General features: G+C 37.1%; 1 protein-coding gene across 1 annotated transcript in view; it reads right to left on the bottom strand.

Annotated features, from left to right (window-relative positions):
- The window catches only part of LOC117399972 (protein FAM83H-like), a 40,626-nt gene extending 20,577 nt beyond the window's left edge, over positions 1 to 20,049 (bottom strand). Inside the window, exon 1 of the mRNA XM_033999436.3 lies at positions 19,041 to 20,049. The gene's annotated coding sequence lies outside the window, so the exon portion shown is untranslated. The remainder of the gene's footprint in view (positions 1 to 19,040) is intronic.
- Between the last annotated feature and the right edge of the window lie 532 nt (positions 20,050 to 20,581).

Below are 20,581 nucleotides of genomic sequence, written 5' to 3'. Positions count from 1 at the left end.
ATGCAATACAATTGCAAAATGAACTAGGCTTGGGCACTGATGTTCTAAACAGGTTACACAACCTGACCCCATTGTATTAAAGACAAGTCTATATATCTGTATAGAGCCTCGAGTCAGTGGGTGAGAAATGTTCAAGGAATTAAGATCTTCCTGTTAGAGAAAGAAAAGACATGCACTTGGTGCATGAAGCTATGCCCTCTTAATGTGCGTTCATTCACCCAGTGAACAACACACCTATCGAATGAATGCTCTGCATTTCTATGATGTCTGCCTTGACTAATTCTACGTGACAAACGGAATGCAGTGTTTCAGATACACATTCCAGTGTGATGCAGTGAGCTTTCGGTTCAAACGCGATTCCATTACACCTAATGGGGACTAAAGGAACACACCCTTGCTTTGACTAAAATGGAAAAATGCAACGTGTGAATCTCACTAAATATTAAAAGGATTTTAAATTGTTGTTTTAGTGTCATTTTAAATGATTAGTGCAGTTTTCATATCCGTTGTTCTTTCCGCATGCAAGCACATTATGTGCTATTGACAAGTCCACTGTATGGGGCGTTTCCCAAGAAAAAGACAAAGTCTTTCTTTTATTTAAGTAGTTAGGCTATTAGGATAAAATGAAAAAAAAAAGATCTAAAGGGTGTGTGTTGTATTGCAGTTACTACTGTACATAGCTGCATTGTACTAGTTAAAAAGTGTATCTTTGTAAGGGCAGAAAGCGCTACAAATTATGAATAGAATTTAAAATTTAGTGTAATGACTACTTTTCAAAAGGGCACAAAGGGCCAGATTCACAAAGCCATTTACTCCAAATCATCATTAGAATGATTTCTTCAGATAGTATTAGATTGTAAAAACACACCTGATAAAGTTACCAACCGAAAAATAAACCACCAAGATATTTAAGTGAGGAGCTCTGATATTGCGGTATCACAGAATTTTGCAGTTTTGTCTTTCTTCTTGCAACACCAGTTTTCAATAAAGAAAAAGAAAAAAAAAAGAAAAAAAAGAAAAAGACAGCAACAGCTTAGACCCAAGGTACTGCGCTCAAGGTGTGGCTTTACAGTAGTACGCTAAAGTAATTGCATTTTTAATTATTGTTTAGGATATATCTTTCCACCCTAACTGCGTTTTATAAAGCTATAATTAGCAATGTTAAACCATGACTGTTAATTAAATTATATTATAGGACAATGAAAACTGTTTTTCTAGTTATACATTCCTTAAATTTTGCAAACAACAGGCAGAATTATTTTGGATTTGTTTGAAAATGCTGACAAAATTTGCTGTCCATACTTTAAAAAAAAAAAAAAGACGATCCAGATGCATATCACAGGAGTTCTTCACTGGAAACTGTCAGATAACATGGAAAGAAGTCTGAATGCAATATAAGATACACATGTTTGCAGGTTTGTACGCTCTGTTAGTTTTAAAAGGAGATTATCAGAGGAGGTATAGTAACTGGTAAATGCAAGATTGCAAGATTGCATTTAACTGCACTGACGAGGATCGTCTGACTGCTGGAATAAACACAATCGCACATTGCTGGAGGAACCGATGTGCTCAAGAGATAACATAGGTTAAGCATAAAGGACCAAAGGGCCACACCAAGATAACACCATCTGAGGCAGTGTGAGTCAGAACCAGTTTTCTTTACAACACGGACATGAGACTCTCCACAGGGGGTTGTCTGGGGTGATTGAATCCACAAAGAGAAGGAAGGAGGGTGGGGCTGAGGTCAGTGGCTACTTAATCAAGGTGCACTCAGCTCAGCTCACTTCTCTCTTTCATTAAGACTAGTATTGGAGACTTGTCAATAGAGAAGTCCTGGAGGATCAAACCTACAGTATATTTTTTATTATATTATTTTGTGCTGTTATGTTTTGAAGTTAAGTTTTGCACCGTGCAGTTTGCATATGAAAGTGTGATTTGTACTGTTTTGCTTTGGGCGTTCTTTTTGTTTCCCGGAATTAAACCTGTATCTATTGAATAAACCAAACTAATATCTGAAGAAAAGGACTGTGCATTTCTTTCATCGAGAAACAACTACTCACTCTTTAAAAAAAACTATTTCAGAAACAATTTGCAGTAATGTAGCCTCCCTGTTCTGTACATTTCTGTACTTGCATTACTTTTTTGCACTTACTTTTTATTACATTCATAGTTTTTTTTTCCACAAAGCAGCAGTAATAGTTGGCAATGATTTTGTATCTGTGATGCAACAAACTAAAACACCTGTACATCAGGAGTTGGATTCAGCTTATAGAGAAAGTGGGGGGAAAAAAATATTTTTATATTTGAATAACTCCCAAATATTCCTTATTATAGTTGCACTCTTAGATGCACTAGCAAATGTGTTCCAAACTGCACTGAAAGGAACATTTCCTTAAAGTATGTTATACATTTGTTGAGGTGAGGTGGGGTCACAGGAAACCTTTTGTGTATCTTGAAGAATTCAGTGAACCAGTCAAGCTACAAGGCTAGATCCACCCCTGTTAATCACTAATTGACTGATTGTGTTCACTGTTAAATAAAACCAAAATCCTACAAGTTATATTCTACTTTTTAAGTGTGTTTTGTGTGACGGGAGGGGGTAAGTAGATTTAAGAAGGACAAGTAGATTTATCTAACATTTTGTCCCTTGGTGTTTTTCACAAAATCCACACCCGATAGTTACTAATGTATAAATACACTAAGGTCAACATATATATTCCACGTCCATATTTCTGATAAATATTTGTACAAAATGATAACTCTAAAACCATAAACACCCCATCACCCAAGACTTTCTGACGATCAAACTTTTGTGAAACAAGCTCACCCTGTCACCATTAGTCAGATATCAGTGACTTATTAGTGTAACAAACAGACCATTTTCAGGAACAGCCCTACAGCCTAACCCTGTTAACACTTCCACTGCAAGAACATTGCTGTTACATTCCATGAAACAATCACTGACTAATGGGGGCGCTCATAGCTTCGCTGTGTAATCATGTTGTCAAGTGAGGGACAAAAAAACATGTTGATCTACTGCACTGTACATAATGCCAGATTGAATTATAAAAATAAAAAAAGCAACTAACAAAAAGATCTTCAACACAAAAACGGACGTACTTTAAACCAGTGCTCTCAAACTTACTGGTGGCCACACTGCTAATTTATTCTAAAAAATACTAAGTACATCATATGAAAAATAAAGACAATATAGACATATTGTAAGGTGCGTCTTCTTTACTATAAAATAGTCTGGACAAAGATTGTCAAAATTAACAAAGTCTTTACTGTGGAACAGCAGGAACAAAATAGTTTTGATACAAAAATTAAGGGTGTTTCCTCAGGTCTCAGCTGGTGTTAAGCTGAGCTGCAAAGTGGCTTCAGCAAGTGTAGTTTTCTGAGCAGAGTCACAGAACATACAGAATATATGCCAACTTTACAACCCCAATTCAAGCCTACGTGCAGAAAATCATGGATCAGTTACACCCAAAACCATTGAAAAAAAAAAAAAATTCTCCTATCTTATCTCTTAAAGAAATGCATTTAAATCACTTTTACTCATAGTCCCCTCCTCCACTCTCATTATCTACTTTAAGCTGTGTGTGACATCATTTAACCAGCCATCTCCCCGTTTTACACACACAGCCCAATTTTATGACCTGTGATACATTCCAGGGCATGTGCTGAATTCATGCTGATTAGAACTAGCTGTATGCAAGCCTTGTCTGAGAGTTTGATAAACTTTGAAGTCAAAGCTTACAATATTCACTTCTATTTTTTTTCCAATTATTTCTATAATAAAACCAAAGTGCTTGTCATTTTAAAAAAATACAACAGCCCATCAACTCTGCCCCAGTTTTATATATATATTTAGAGAGAGAGAGAGATTTTATAGCAACAGGTCAAACTTACTACAGTAAATCAATCATATAAATGAATACAATACCTAAGCTAAAGTACATAACTAACATATTGAAGTTAAATAAATACAAAACCTACTTTCACTGTTCATGTTCCAATCACATGCTGCACAATTTCCTGTTAAATCAAACAAAAGTATAACAATTTGCAATGCTACTACATAATAAAATTATATGTAAAACTGTAATATTCCTGAATAGGTTGTGAAGGCCTTACTTTGCCTGTCACGCATTAGTTATGTATTTTACTTGTGTGTATTTCAGACAGAAACAGTACAAAATTAGACATCACTTCAGGTGTTTTTTCTGTTTTATTTGTTTTGTTTAAATCCATGTCATTGCAGTTTCTTCAGCATAAACAAAGTGGCAAAAGACACATTTTCATAAAGTAATAACTTTATTGAGGTTTATTTTTTTAGCTGTACATGCAAATGAAAACTGTCAGATTTAACTTAATTCATGTGCAGCAATGTTCGTTTGAATACTCAGATCGTTTCTCTGCACTAAAGAAAATAATATTACTCCATGCTGCTTTTTTTAACGTTGCTCTACTAAAGTCTTCTCTCGTTGATCAACCAATGAGCACTGACACAAAGCAAAATGGGTGGAGATTTGTGACAGCATGTCAAAATGAAAACTGATCAGAATGAAATCTCGGCCAATCAACATGCAGTGATTATAATGACATTAATGCTGGCCAGTTTTGCTCCCCTGTTTTGAAGCTGGCTAACCTATGTCAGCTGAGACTGAGCTTATAATAACTATTTCGCTTACTGTGTAAATAGTTATTTGCGATTCAGTAACAAATCCAATATGATCTGCTATACAGCTACAAATGACATGCTTTTGGTTTTGTATACACATTCAAGAAACCTGCACAACTGACTTCTAAATAACCAGAGGCTGGAGGTTGGACACAGTACTTTGAACATCAATCTATATTATTAGCCTGATTTAGAATCACTTAAATATGCTTGGCCCACTCAAGTGAGAAGCAGCATGTAGGTGTGGTTTCAATAAGAATAAACATTAAATCATAAACAAGTGTCTTTTTCAATCTCTGAATACACTGCTGGTCTTTCGAACAATTCTCAGAAGTTATCAAGTACCAGACTACGTTAAAGAAAGTTCTCAGGTTTTTTTTACTCTTGCACTTCCAAGATCATTTCCCCTCAGCAGTGTCTTCAGGGCCACGTCAGTCACTAGGTGAAGTGGCTGGTTGGTTAAATGACAGGAAAGAAGGCTCTGAAGGGATGGGGACAATGACAACTAGGAAGCGCAAGACTAGATGAAAGAAATGTGAGCGGACATTTCTATAATATAGTATGAGGTTTTTGTTTTTTTTTAGAAGATACGCTGGCAAAATGGGTTCCTTTCAAAACTGCATGTATGTATGGACAGTATTGGTACTTGATAAACATTTTTAAAAATAAAAACACATGCACAGGTGAAACCTACATAGAGACATGTACGACTTATGGATTTGTGAAATTAGCTATAACCCCTTTAAAACATCAATTAAAAAATTTAACTAAGGGCTGAAACAGGGGCAAGTGAAACAACAGGCTAATTCACTAGTCTTTTCACCTGATGGCCTCCGAATACAAATTATTGGGAAAATGTGGTAAAACCAGAGAATGTGAGCAGAACGGAGACAAAATTATTGATTATCATTATTATTGATTGGTACTGAAAAAATGCGTAAACTGAAAATAAAGCAAAAAAAAGTTAAGAAACATAATATAATTAACAGGTTCCTACGATGTCGCGTAAGGTGTACTCACCCGTTTCAACCTTATGATTCGTATCAAATTAGCTTTTGGGCTTGTTTGTATCTGATTATCTCATAGGAAGCTCAAAGCAACCCACAATTACATGAGTCTAACGAGGGTTAAAAGACCACCCTGAAGCGAATGACAGTTTAATATAGCCCACCTTTTACCTTGGCTTCGTTGTGTTCATCAAGTTCCTCCTCACAATCACAGTGCATCTGTATTTGTCACTTTTTTTTTTTTTTTTTTTTTTTTAAACTTTTGTGCAAACTCCATGGCGAAACAATAAAACCATGCTCAGTTCTTCTCAGTGCTGTGAATACACGTGCAACTCCATATAAAACTGGCACGCTCTGCTCCCTGCTCTGGGTAAAACACAGTAAAATCTTCAGTCCTAGTATGAGCTCTAACTTAACACTGCATGGCTCTGTTTGCTTTGGGAGAAAGATCCAGATATGTGGTTCATTGTAGACAAGCTGCTTTGTAAACTGGAATTACAGTATAATTGTAGTGCATGTTAAACTTTTAGCTATTCTAGAGATCTTATACTGCCCTTTGAACTACGCTACCTGTCAAGTCTCCTGTTTTGGCCAGGACCCTCTCGTTTAAAAACCAATCTCCCGATTGTACAATTCACCTAGATTACATTCGGCATAAATAAATGAAGTGGATTTTATTGTATAACAGTTTTTAAGAGAAGCAGCCAATGGAACTCAGTTTTGGTTGACTGATTTTTGACTTTTCCACACCGACTTCATTATACTACACATACACACTGCTTTAAAATAAACTTCATCCATCTTAATCTTTCCAAATCTCTGGTTTTACATTATTCTGACAGTCAGAACATTACAAAAAATAGTTCACATTTTTAGGCCAGTATTTCAAAAACTAAACCAAATTCCAAACTCTCACAAATTACATAATTGGTTAAGATATGTGGGTTTGATTAAGTGACGCACATTCAGGTTTGTCGAAGTTTAACTCTGCTCTCTGAGACAATGGCAGTTTTGTTATGACAGATCAGCTGTGGCTGTGCCCTTCTGCCCGTAGTGAGATATGCGGTTTTCAAGAGGCTGGTTTGTACACATAAAACACCAATCCTCCAATTTAAAGAGGTCAATTAGCTGAGAGTAACATTCTTTCTTAAAATGTGTTATTCATTTTGTACAAATATATTGTCAATTTAAATAATGAAAGCTCAAAAGGGTGGCAGGGGTGTAAAAAAAAAAATCCAAGATGGCCACCTGATAAATAAAGAAGCTACATTTGGTGCGTAAAAGGTGTTTTTTTTTTTTTTTTTTACACCTTTAAAAAAAAAGCGTTTTGTATGTTTTCATTTCAGATATGAAAACCAATTACAAAAATTGATTTGATCTTTTTTTTTTTGATAAAATCAAAAATTAAGTTTGACTACTGTACTAAAAGACTCTTATGCTGTATTCTAGTTTAGTTTCTGAGCATCTATATATTTTTTTAAAAATTCACGGACCCCTCCCTGCAGGAAGGGGTTAACACCCCCCCCCCCCCCATGCCACTTTGCTTGCTTAACACTATCCCTTACAAAAATCTCCTGGTCAAGTGTCCTGGGACCTTGACAGATAAGAAACTGAATTTGTAGGAGATGCCACCTGTGCTTCAAGATGTTTGTTTAGCCAGTGGGTCAGATTATAAAAGATGTTAAAAGAAGGCTAACCCCTGCCGGTGCCCAGGTGAATTCACAAAAAAAAAAAAAATTAATAAATAAAAATAAAATTTACTTCTAGCGTTTCCATACAGTGTTTGGCAGGGAGGAGAGTCACCATTATTTATACAAGAACAGCTGCTCCTCCCCCCACACATTTATCTGTTAGAACAAACGTGATCACAGTATACTCTCCCCTCTGCACACAGGACTGTGTCTATCTCCTGGGCTGGGCTTACGCAGTGCAGCAGATCTGGGAATCTCGTCACCAAACACCTGCAGAGCTTTATCCTCTAGATTCTAGAACACTGCACTCAGACACACACCAAAACCAGCACTGAAACAGTGAGTACAGTGTGGACACAGGTAAACACGTGGTTGCAATGCCTGGCTTTGATAGTGGAACAATGGAACAATGAACCCCACCTCTGCCCCACCCCCCACCTATAGTCCTAGTAATTTTGCATTTTATGTTACCGTATACTACTCATAAAGCTACAGTATCAAGCAAGCTGATGAATGAATGGATGAAACACATTTATATACACAGCCTTATTTATCCACAGATGCAAGATACTGAAGCAGTTTCTTTACAAACTGTACAACAGAGCTGAGAAGCAAAGACTGTAGTGAAGTCCGTCCCGTCCCTCCCATCTCCCCAACCTTCTAAGCCTGCACACCTCACAGCTCAACGGCTTTGAATGATTTCATCCAATGTTCTTATTGTTGGCAGGTAATTTTCTTTTTTGGAAAATCGATGCGTGGACCACTGGAACTTATTTCACTCCAGGAATTCAGGGATTAACAGAGGGGCGAGTTACTGCATAGCTACAGATACCCAGGGGGTTTCAGAAGTCTGGCTGTAGATATTGGTTTTCCCAGTCTGCTGAATTGGAATGTGGGGCCTGCAAATGGTCATAACAGGGATGGGGAACTTTGAAACCAGACAGTTCCTTAAACACCCAGAGCAGACAATACCTTTCGTTCTGACTGGGCTTGCCGTCATACTGCTTGTTCTGCTGCCTCTCTGATTGCTGCTAAGTACAAAAAAGAAAATCTAATAAATACACAAAATTAAAGAGATCCTTTCTTTGCTGTATGATATTAAAGCTTCACCCACAAGAAGACAAAGTGCACGGGAGCCGAGGTGGCAACGTATTCGGAACTATACACAGGAAAGAGTCTACAGCTCATGAAAATAAAGGAATCCCACTGCAGGTTTTTAATAATCTGTAAAATAAAACCTGCTGTAGAACAAAAATAAAGATGGGGGCCCAGATATTCGAAGAGATGCGCAATCCCATCGCAAAATTTGTGCTTTTGCACAAAAATTTTCCAACAAGGCACAAAACAGTTGCAAAAATAGCAGTTTTTTGCTCAATTCGCAACTGTGTTTGTGCCTCGCAAAATCACCTGCGCATTCAATACCAATATAGAAATGCACAAGAGCGACGTGTGAATGAGCAGAATTGAAATACTACACGACAATGGACTGTTAACAATACCCTGCCAAGCAGCTATCATAGGTGTACAGTACATAGCAATATTCCTCAGACGAGTCTACACGCAAATGTAACCTGCACATGGAATACAGAATCAAAGCTCAACACACATCGGTAGCATTGGCACCCCCAAAGTTGCATGCCCACCCCCACAAATATATAAATAAGCTACTAAATTGAGAAATGAAACAGTGGACCACATGATAGTGTAGGCTGTTCAACATATAACTTAAATAAAAATGTATTGTAGCGACTTGCTAACTGGATAAATGTCAACATGAAGGAGATCAAAATCTCTCTGTAGCATCAAACTCCACTTTATTTTACAGAAATGCACCTGTGAGTCGGTGTTCTGAGTAGCTCCGACCCGTGCTCCTTACACTATACATCATATTTACAGAAGTGTGGACTGTAAAACAAACCCACAATGAAAACACTACTCTATTTGGAAGCCCCGAAGACGAGAATCTCAGCTTGGAGCCGGCCAAGAACGCTGCCTGTGGATGCAGTCTGCACATGTGTATCCCTTACTCATACTCCTGCTGAAAGCCCCTTCCAACTGCCCCCCACTCACCACGCCCCCTGCTCCTACCACACCTGTATGGCATAGTCAAAAGCATGGAATGCAGATCGTGGGTGTCAAAGTAGTATTTTATTATTATTATTATTATTATTATTATTATTATTATTATTTATTTATTTATTTATTTATTTATTAGCAGATGCCCTTATCCAGTACGACTTACAATTGTTACAAGATATCACATTATTTTTACATACAATTACCCATTTAAACAGTAGGGTTTTTACTGGAGCAATCTAGGTAAAGTACCTTGCTCAAGGGTACAGCAGCAATGTCCGCCACCTGGGATTGAACCCATGACCTTCCGGTCAAGAGTCAAGAGCCCTAACCACTACTCCACACTGCTGTAAAAGTATGCTTCTGATATCAATGACAAATAAATAACAATGCATTTGCATCTAATGTTTATCATTATCACAGGCATTAGCATGGCTAATAAGCTAAATATTTAAAGGGCCATCACAGATTCTATGAAATTCAAACAGATGTATCTATGCTGTGCAGTTTGCTGGGAATTGAGTTTATGATTTCTCTACTTCTGTCTCCATAATTTTGACAGGTGTCACACAAATATGAGTACATGTTACCTTTTCTAATACATTTATATTTTTTGACTTTTTTGTTTTCTGTTACAGTACCATTTTTTTTCTCTCAGTATTAGCCGTGATCACACTTATCAAATTGCTATTGCTCCCTGGATAACTGCATCTGTTCTAAGAAAATACACACATATATTAACAACAACAATTAATTAATAATATTAATAATCCAGCTGGAATCACCTGTTATTTTATAGCCTATATACACACACACACACATTATATATATATATATATATATATATATATATATATATATATATATATATATATATATATATATAATGTCACCTCCAAAATTATTGGCACCCTTGATAAAGATGAGCAAAAAAGACTGTATAAAATAAATAATATCAGTATTGAGCTATATTGTAATTTTCCAACAATATATTTGACTTTATTAATGATTCAATGGAATCAACCAAAATTACACATTTCTCAAATTATACATTTATTTCCAAAAAAAATGAAGTGTCACAATTATTGGCACCCTTGTTTTCAGTACTTTGTGCACCCTCCCGTTGCAAGGATAAGTCTTTTTCTATAATGTTTAATGAGATTGGAGAACACATTGGGAGGGGTTTTAGACCATTCCTCCATACAGAATCTTTCCAGATTCTTGATAACCCTCTGTGCGGCGCGCTAACCTTTATTTCCCCATGAATAGAAGTCTGACAGTCTCGTAGCTTTCTCCTTTAATGCTCCAAAGCTGTCAGTAGATGCATTCAAAGCCAACATAAAATATTCTCACCTTTTACTTACACAAGCAATATTATCTTAGGATGTTATTTATATTTCAGTTTGATATATACAGATATCAAAGACTCCGCTATGGAAGTAAAAGTTGCTGTTGCATCCTGTACAAAATCCTGCGCTGTAGGTGTAGTTTTACTCCAATGGTCTGGCTGTAATCAGGCCATGTGACCTACTGCACAGGAAGTGATTAGATACCATTTCATTTTTTTTCTATATACACACACACACAATATATATATATATAAAATTACACACATTACTTTAATTTGTATATAGTTAAAAGTATAGACCTCTTGCCAATATTATTGATTACAATATGCAAATGAGCACTTCCCTTTCTGCATGGACACACTACCTGTCTGACAGCGTTACTAGTATCATTTGTACAGTCTGTCGAGCACATTGGCGTTTTTTTGTGTGTGTTTTTCAGCAATATGCCAGAGAGTTGCCATGGGTTGCAGCAGTAGAAGGCATAAAGGCTACAAACTATCTTTTTATAATATACCCAAGGAAAGCATGGCAGTTCGACACCATCAACATATTTCCTTTTATCCGTTACAAATGTTGTTTTAGTTACGACACATGAACCTGGCTTTCTTAACACGACAGGAAGGTGAAATATAAATCCTGTACAATTATTTGGACAAAAAATAAACGTAAAAAGAATTGAGGCAATACAACTATTTCAACTGACTCTTGCTAGTTTAAATGATTTGACAGAGGCCACTCTTAACTGGGGATGCAAAAAAATAAGTAGCCGCAGACTAATGACAGGACTGCCAGACTATTTCTGCAACGCCACACCCAGACTTAACACTAGAAGCCCAGCGGCGGTCATTTAGGCGGTTTTTGGTTTTAAAATGTAATTTTCTCCAGTCATGTAACACATATGGGGCTGTGCGTTCGTGTACCTTTCTGTCCGTATGTATTAAATATTCTCACAAAGCATGAAACACGGGAGTGCAGAAATAAAGGAGATATATTACATTATACCTAAAATCCTGGGGAGCAGTCACATTGACGGCCACACAGAAAACAATTGTATTGTGATTATACAGAGCGGTATTCTACTTTATTATTTTTATTTACCAGTCCGCAATGTGTTTAGCTGTAATCAGATTAGTCTCTACTCTCTGTCTGAGTGAATGACTGAGAGTCTATTGTTTTCAATCAGCCTTTTGAAAGGCTGGCGTCTGCTTGCCAGCTGTACTGCTTTGGTCAGTCAAATAGCATCGGGACTAGTGAAAATAAATACCAGGGACCGTGGAGTTTTACAACGTAACAAAATATGGAGTTGATGTTTTGGATCAGATGGCACTTGCTGTCATTTGTTAAAGGCAAGAATGCAGCATCCCCCAGCAGTTGACTTGCCCATACATTGAGACTGCACGTCTGCATCCACTGAATTGGTTGGAAGTTAAGGCAAAGCTTTGCCAAGTTATACAGATGTGGAAATCGATTAGAAACAGCCCCAAAACTCGGTTACACAGGGGCATCTGGGATACTTTAATAAAGTCAATCAATGTATGCAGCACGTTCGTTGTCATGTTATTTGTTCCATCCAATAATTTATTTTATTAGTACCGAGTCAAAACAAAGAAGACGTGGCTATTCGGGTCTAAAATTCCAACTGTAAGCAGCAGGTTGAAGCGAGGTGGCTGTGCTGGATCGTTTTAGTACTGATTTAACTTGCAGACAGGAATACTTCTTGTCTCGGCTGACTTTCCAGTTTGGTTTCTGAAAGCTGTTTATTTTACGTTCTGTTCAGAAGCCTCTGAAGTAGCCTTTTGTTTAATGTGTGATTCTGAAGCTAAATAGTGATTGATCGTATTTTCTCCAAATACACATTAAGATACGGAAAACAATTACCTCAGTCTGCATGTAGTTTATTTGGGAAATATCTTGAAACGATCATCAGCCGAAATATACTTTTGCTTTTTTTGTCGTCCATTTCTACTATTTTACCTCCAGTGCTGAAAACTAGATTTTAGCAACCTAAATCAAAACAATGCAGCACCAACTTTGTCCCGCCCCCTCCTGCACAGTACAGGTCACATAAAAGCAGTAAAGACGCACTGATAGGCTGATTAAAACTTTGTCATTTGAATACAGTGCCTTGCGAAAGTATTCGGCCCCCTTGAACTTTGCGACCTTTTGCCACATTTCAGGCTTCAAACATAAAGATATGAAACTGTAATTTTTTGTGAAGAATCAACAACAAGTGGGACACAATCATGAAGTGGAACGAAATTTATTGGATATTTCAAACTTTTTTAACAAATAAAAAACTGAAAAATTGGGCGTGCAAAATTATTCAGCCCCCTTAAGTTAATACTTTGTAGCGCCACCTTTTGCTGCGATTACAGCTGTAAGTCGCTTGGGGTATGTCTCTATCAGTTTTGCACATCGAGAGACTGAAATTTTTGCCCATTCCTCCTTGCAAAACAGCTCGAGCTCAGTGAGGTTGGATGGGAGAGCATTTGTGAACAGCAGTTTTCAGTTCTTTCCACAGATTCTCGATTGGATTCAGGTCTGGACTTTGACTTGGCCATTCTAACACCTGGATATGTTTATTTGTGAACCATTCCATTGTAGATTTTGCTTTATGTTTTGGATCATTGTCTTGTTGGAAGACAAATCTCCGTCCCAGTCTCAGGTCTTTTGCAGACTCCATCAGGTTTTCTTCCAGAATGGTCCTGTATTTGGCTCCATCCATCTTCCCATCAATTTTAACCATCTTCCCTGTCCCTGCTGAAGAAAAGCAGGCCCAAACCATGATGCTGCCACCACCATGTTTGACAGTGGGGATGGTGTGTTCAGGGTGATGAGCTGTGTTGCTTTTACGCCAAACATAACGTTTTGCATTGTTGCCAAAAAGTTCGATTTTGGTTTCATCTGACCAGAGCACCTTCTTCCACACGTTTGGTGTGTCTCCCAGGTGGCTTGTGGCAAACTGTAAACGACACTTTTTATGGATATCTTTAAGAAATGGCTTTCTTCTTGCCACTCTTCCATAAAGGCCAGATTTGTGCAGTATACGACTGATTGTTGTCCTATAGACAGAGTCTCCCACCTCAGCTGTAGATCTCTGCAGTTCATCCAGAGTGATCATGGGCCTCTTGGCTGCATCTCTGATCAGTCTTCTCCTTGTATGAGCTGAAAGTTTAGAGGGACGGCCAGGTCTTGGTAGATTTGCAGTGGTCTGATACTCCTTCCATTTCAATATTATCGCTTGCACAGTGCTCCTTGGGATGTTTAAAGCTTGGGAAATCTTTTTGTATCCAAATCCGGCTTTAAACTTCTCCACAACAGTATATCGGACCTGCCTGGTGTGTTCCTTGTTCTTCATGATGCTCTCTGCGCTTTAAACGGACCTCTGAGACTATCACAGTGCAGGTGCATTTATACGGAGACTTGATTACACACAGGTGGATTCTATTTATCATCATTAGTCATTTAGGTCAACATTGGATCATTCAGAGATCCTCACTGAACTTCTGGAGAGAGTTTGCTGCACTGAAAGTAAAGGGGCTGAATAATTTTGCACGCCCAATTTTTCAGTTTTTTATTTGTTAAAAAAGTTTGAAATATCCAATAAATTTCGTTCCACTTCATGATTGTGTCCCACTTGTTGTTGATTCTTCACAAAAAATTACAGTTTCATATCTTTATGTTTGAAGCCTGAAATGTGGCAAAAGGTCGCAAAGTTCAAGGGGGCCGAATACTTTCGCAAGGCACTGTAGTATACAAGAACATTAACTGCTTTGGAGAATTTATTTTGTATATGTTACTTGTGGACATTTTTTGTTTGTTTGATTTTTGCTTAAGTGCAATGCACACAGGACGGCGAAGGAATTAAAAAGGGCCATCTACCGAAAGAAGACACGTAGTTTGCATCACTTGCGTTGTGCAGTAGTTCATTTAAACAAGATTTCTTTTTTTTTCCTCTCCGTACTTGTTTGTATGCATTGGCCCCTAAGAGGTGAATTTCGCGGTGACCCCTCAATTTCACGATTTCCGCGAAATCGCGATTTAGGTAGGTCCCTACTTATAATATGTAAGCGTTTTGGTGGCTACTTCTAATAACTAGGGCTGGGACGATAGTTTGTTTTTTTTTTTAATATCAATGCATCGATCCATCGTCTTTTCATAACGCAAAAGAAACGTGTAAATAATAAATAAATATATTTTCATCAACTCTAATCACAAAAAGTAAACGTTTCTCCAGTTGAACTTAAAACTACACATTTCTAACTATTTATGTCTCGTCACACTGTCGGCGACGTTGCCCATAAAAAGTTAATAAAACATCAAAAATATTACTGTCTTACTTTAAGATGTCTTGACAGCAACCGGATTAGAGAAAAAAAAAAAAAAAACTCCAACAGAACACAAGAATAACTATTTACAAGTCCAACGTAACAAAGTCTGTGCTCTCTCCAGAGCTTACAGAGAATTGTGAGGGTCTGGAACCAACTCCCCAGTAATGTTGTTGAAGCGGACACCCTGGGATCCTTCAAGAAGCTGCTTGATGAGATTCTGGGATCAATGAGTACTAATACTAATACTAACAACCAAATGAGCAAGATGGGCCGAATGGCCTCCTCTCGTTTGTAAACGTTCTCCGGTTTCAAAGAAGAACAGGGTTTGTTCACATCCATCAACTTGATACGTAATTACACTGAACGCTTGCAAACACACATTGATGGAATAACCTCCTTGCTTATAGAAATTTCATAGATATGGAATTGTAGTAATTTACATTTACATTAAGATTTAAATTGCCAGGACCCAGGCAGCTGTTTCAGTAAATGCATTCATGGTTTTTTAATCTGTTTAAACTCAATTTCTCCTGCTGGGTCATTAATAGCATCTAGGGGTGCTGCGATAGGACGATAAAAAGATAGATAATCGTGATATAAATTCTAACGATTATTCTATCGTCAATAGCTTTAATTATCGTGGTGATTTATTTATTTATATCTATGATTTTGCCCACTCTGAGAAAGATGCATCAACTGAACAGAATGCAGAAAAAACTATAATAAGAACATCCAGTAAGATGTAACAAATCAACAAGAGCAGCACGTAACAAATATGGACCATAGCGTGAACGACAGAAACTAACTCTTTCCTCCTAAAAAACAAATCAGTTATCTGGGATCATTTTGGTTTTTAAAAAAACAAAATGACGATGGTCAGGTTATTGAAGAGGGAGGGGCAATTTTTAAATTGTTGCAAAGAGCAGCAACACGACGAATATGTTCACGCATTTAGATCACCACCAAGCTCTTTATAAAGAAGCAACATTGGGAAGGAACACGACGTTCATTAAAAACAGTCTTAAGTAAAACCAATTGTGTGTATCATAATAATAATAATAATAATAATAATAATAATAATAATAATAATAATAATGAGTTTAGGTATTCCAGTTTTACGATTAAAAACCAAAGTTATATTTATTTTTTTAGCTACATAGCTTAAGGAGGACAAACATTAACTATTTAAAACAGACACAAGGATACAGTGAGTATGGCATGTACTCAAAAAGGAATGTCAATATGCTTTTAACTCAATATAGTGTAGCTATTGGACTTGGCAATAAGACATTTTAAACATCCTTAAAAATCAGACTAACAATTATGAGAAACACCCAAACTAATCATGTAAAAAACAAAACCACTTTAAAAAAAAAAGGCCCAATGTTGATTAAAATTGCACTTTAGTTTATCTACAGCACCTGATACCTGTGTTTCATGGATGTTTAAAAAACTGTTCTGTACTTAAAATAGATTGTATTATAATTTAAGCACCATATTTATGTCAATTTGGTTTATAATGTTGTAAAACATGTTTTAGCTTAATACATAGGTAACATTTTAAATCTGCAAGAATTTTTTTTTTGTAGTTCTTTGTAAAATCACGCTGTATCGCAATTATTGTGATAATACCCCACAGAATAATCGTCAGAGAATTTTCATATTGTGACATCCCTAATAGCATCGTGTCAATATTTCTTATCTAGCAACAACACACAATACAACCCTTCCGTTTGGTCACCATCATAACTGTTGCATGAAACAGGAGTGTAATAATCCAGCACCTCTGCACTTAAGCATTTATAAGCACAGTAATTTACCACAGTAAAAAAAAAAAAACAGAAATGAAAAAGAAAATGTAGAACATAAAAAAGTGCAACCAGATATAGTCAACGAAAGACAACACATTATTCAAATTCTTTGTCATATTATATATTTAAGTTAAGGCAAGTTTCTTTTTCTGTTAAAAGTGCTCCCGGCTATAATGTTCGCCCAGCTGTACAGAATTCCTGGGGAGAACACTGTAACTCTCAATAAAAAAAAGTTTGATCAACATGCGATTGCCATTCACAGTCTCATTCTCAACAAGTAGAGGCACGCATTGTTTAGACAGTGTAAATAGGGAATAACTCACTCAGATTCTTGGTTTTTACAGCTACCCATACTGACGCTGTCCGATGGAAACTGGCTTTAGCCATGTAGCCTAGTATTGTGCCCATCATGCATTGTGTCTCGCTCGACCAGGGTCAAAGCATGTCCTGAGGTGGGTCGTTGTTGACCCAGGTCTGTGGTTTCACACTGCGTGGGACTGTGACCTGGGTAGCCAGAACCTGGGTCTAAAAGCACTAGTATGAAAGGGGTTTAAGACTCCCATTACATAGCAGTGTGATCCATTCCTGGTTTTACTATGAGTTTAATAAGACACACCTGTGCTTGTTACATGCACATTGTGGCTAACCAAGCTTGTATTAAAACCTGGATTGGGTAAACTGCTGTGGAGGTTCCCTGGTTCCACTCTGGGTGCTCTAAGGTACTTATGAACTGGTTTGCTTTGCTCATCACTACCTGCTTTCTCCTGTCACGTAACATCTCCACCAAACCTACATTCCACACACGCATATTTCTGGGGGTTGTTTAGCATTACGATTGGCTTTGTGCTTTGTGGAAGGTACAGGGGTACATCCTTGCATTAAAGTTAAAGGGTGGAAGCCTGTGTGTGTGCACTGGACAGCCACATGATCAGTTTTACTGTGGAGTGCAAAGAAGAGAATTACAGAACAATCCTGTACACAATATACATGTGGTCTAAAAAACTGAACATGATAGTGGGGCACTGTGTCTTTAAATGAGTACAGCAGTGTACCTGAAAAGGGAACCCATTCTACCATTCAAGAGGATTGGATTGGACTGCATGGGGGTTTGGCTTCAAAATTTCCCAGTTTAAAAAATTACATATTTCTTGAAGCTTTACTCCCTGTACTCATAAGTTGTTTATACAAAAGAAAGACAGTAGAGTTAAACAATAATGTGTAATAAACATATTTCATTAGTAGTATTACAACGATTGCTTTTGTTTCTAATCACTTTAATGATGCAATGGGAGCAGAAACTGAAATTAAAGAATGAACCCTAGCAGATTAATATTGTTAATTATAATTACAACGCACGGTATCTAAATTCCTGGCAGACGGCACACGCCCCGCTGCGAGCTATGACAGGAAACAGGTAGGGCACAGACCAGCTGCAAGTGCGGTAGACATTTTTACATCGATTCATTCATACCAACAACAGAATTGAACGTGTCACGATTTAAATTACAGCAAGTATAATGCTCTTAAAATAACAGAATAAAAATATGAATGTAGAAAAGACTCACTCTCTCTCTCTCTCTCTCTCTCTCTCTCTATATATATATATATATATAATTATATACACACACGAATCAGAAATAATGAGAAATGATGACAGTAGATCAGAAGACGCATTAATATTTTTTAGTACAGGTAGCATGGTTTGCTTACTAGTAAGTTACTCACTCTCACGTACCCCACCCCCACCATTAAACTAATACAGCTGTCGACAAAACGGGACATAAGTGAAACAAATCCAGCTCAACTTAAGCCTAAAGTACGGACGGTTAAGTACGGGGCATTTTGAACATTTTAACTGTTAAGTTGAGGCGTTTCAACTTGTTTTAGGAAGAAAGGATTTTGTTTTTACGCAAGACAGTGTGCATTCAATTTCGAAGACTGTGAAACTTCAAGATCCGTCCTCCCATAGCCGGGCTGTGTCCGTTTGACTTAGCGGTCGGAAAACAGTTGCTTCGACTCGGTACTTCAGTGTTGGTCAAACAATTCAAACGTATACTAGAAGTTTATATTTAATACATAAAAATTGCTTACCTTTCGGGTATGTGAGCGTACCTGGCCTCTCTTTTTATATCATTTATAAGTCCTTGTTTCTTCCTTTCCCTCTTTCGTTCTATCTCCGTTTTTCTCCGGTGTCAAGCTGGAGTTGCATTCCTGATTGAGACTCGCAGAGCAGACTCCACCCAGGATTGAACTGTGGGTTGGAGATCAACTTCAGAGAAACCTGTTGTGTGTGTGTCTGTGTCTGTCGCTCTCTGCCCGCCCGACCAGTGAAACAAGAGAGCCTGCTCGCCTGGCAACTTCGATATTTTTTCCACTCTGATCAGCCTCTCCGCTTCCTGAACAGACAGTACGTATGTACTGACCTCTAGCGCTGCCAGATTTATTTCGCAAAGCCTCGCCAAATTTTGTAAGTAACCAGCCAAAACGTAGCCAAATTGTGTTTTTGAAACCAGCCAAAAACAGTACTTACATTTAAGACTTCAATTCATATAAGTATGTATTTAATATAAAAAATAACACGTAAGTAATGTTATAAACCATTGTTATTTATTTATTTACCTGTTTTTTTTTTTTTGTTTTTTTTTAAATAACAATTGTCGCAATTTACAGAACAAGCGCCGATGTTTCTCCTCTGTTGAGATTCAATGTGGCAGGTCCAGCGGGAAATTGTACTGAGAATGTAACGTACAATTAAAATTGTCCACAACTGTCCTCGTTTTTAAAATTTATTCTAATTCCATTTGTCTGGTACAGTTGTTAAATCGACGACGAATAAAAAAATAACTTGTTATATCCCCTCTTACAATGACACAGATTTCTGATTGCCATTTAATAATACATATACCAATGTATCACTGTAATGCTATTACAATTGCATGCTATTACTCTTAATTTTGTTAAAACTACTAATTTAATGTGGACATCCAATTAACTTTATTTTTGTTGAAAAACTTTTACATTCACTTCCACCGTCTTTATTTTTGAATAATTACTGCGCAACGAGCGTTCAAGTTAAGTAATGAAGCACGCCAGTGAGTTGTGGTGTCATGACAAAAATGTACCAGGGGTGTATGGCAAGCTGGTTTAATAACATTTAGGCATAATCCTCAATTGCTGATATCAGCAATTTATACTGATATCAGTAATGTTTTGCTGATATCAGCAATTCTATTTTTGATATCAACAATTGTATTTCCGAATAAACAATTGCATTTCTGCCCTGTAGTGGTGCGTGCGGCAGCTCCTAAGTCGCGTCATTGTAAGCTACAGCCCAATCACATCATAAGGGTGATCACTTGCTTTGTGTTGTGAACATCCGTGAACATATTTTTCATGACACCGAGACGCAGTCCATCATAATTTCTGCCTTTTTGGTTTTCAATGAGAGGGTTTTTTTTTTTCTTTTTTTTAATTCCGAAAAGTATATAAAATGTTCAATAAAGTTTTCTTCTTTGAATTACATTGTTTCATGTCCTTGTTTGTTAATTAAATATTTTAAACTGCTACAGATTTTTGCTCAACAACTTTACCTTCCAGTCCTTATAAACAAACTCTAATGCTGTTAATAAAGT

This window comes from Acipenser ruthenus, chromosome 4 (genome assembly GCF_902713425.1).
Source record: "Acipenser ruthenus chromosome 4, fAciRut3.2 maternal haplotype, whole genome shotgun sequence".
NCBI lineage: Eukaryota > Metazoa > Chordata > Actinopteri > Acipenseriformes > Acipenseridae > Acipenser > Acipenser ruthenus.
The sequence above is the reverse complement of the archived record's forward strand: the minus strand, read 5'-3'. Positions and strand labels throughout refer to the sequence as shown.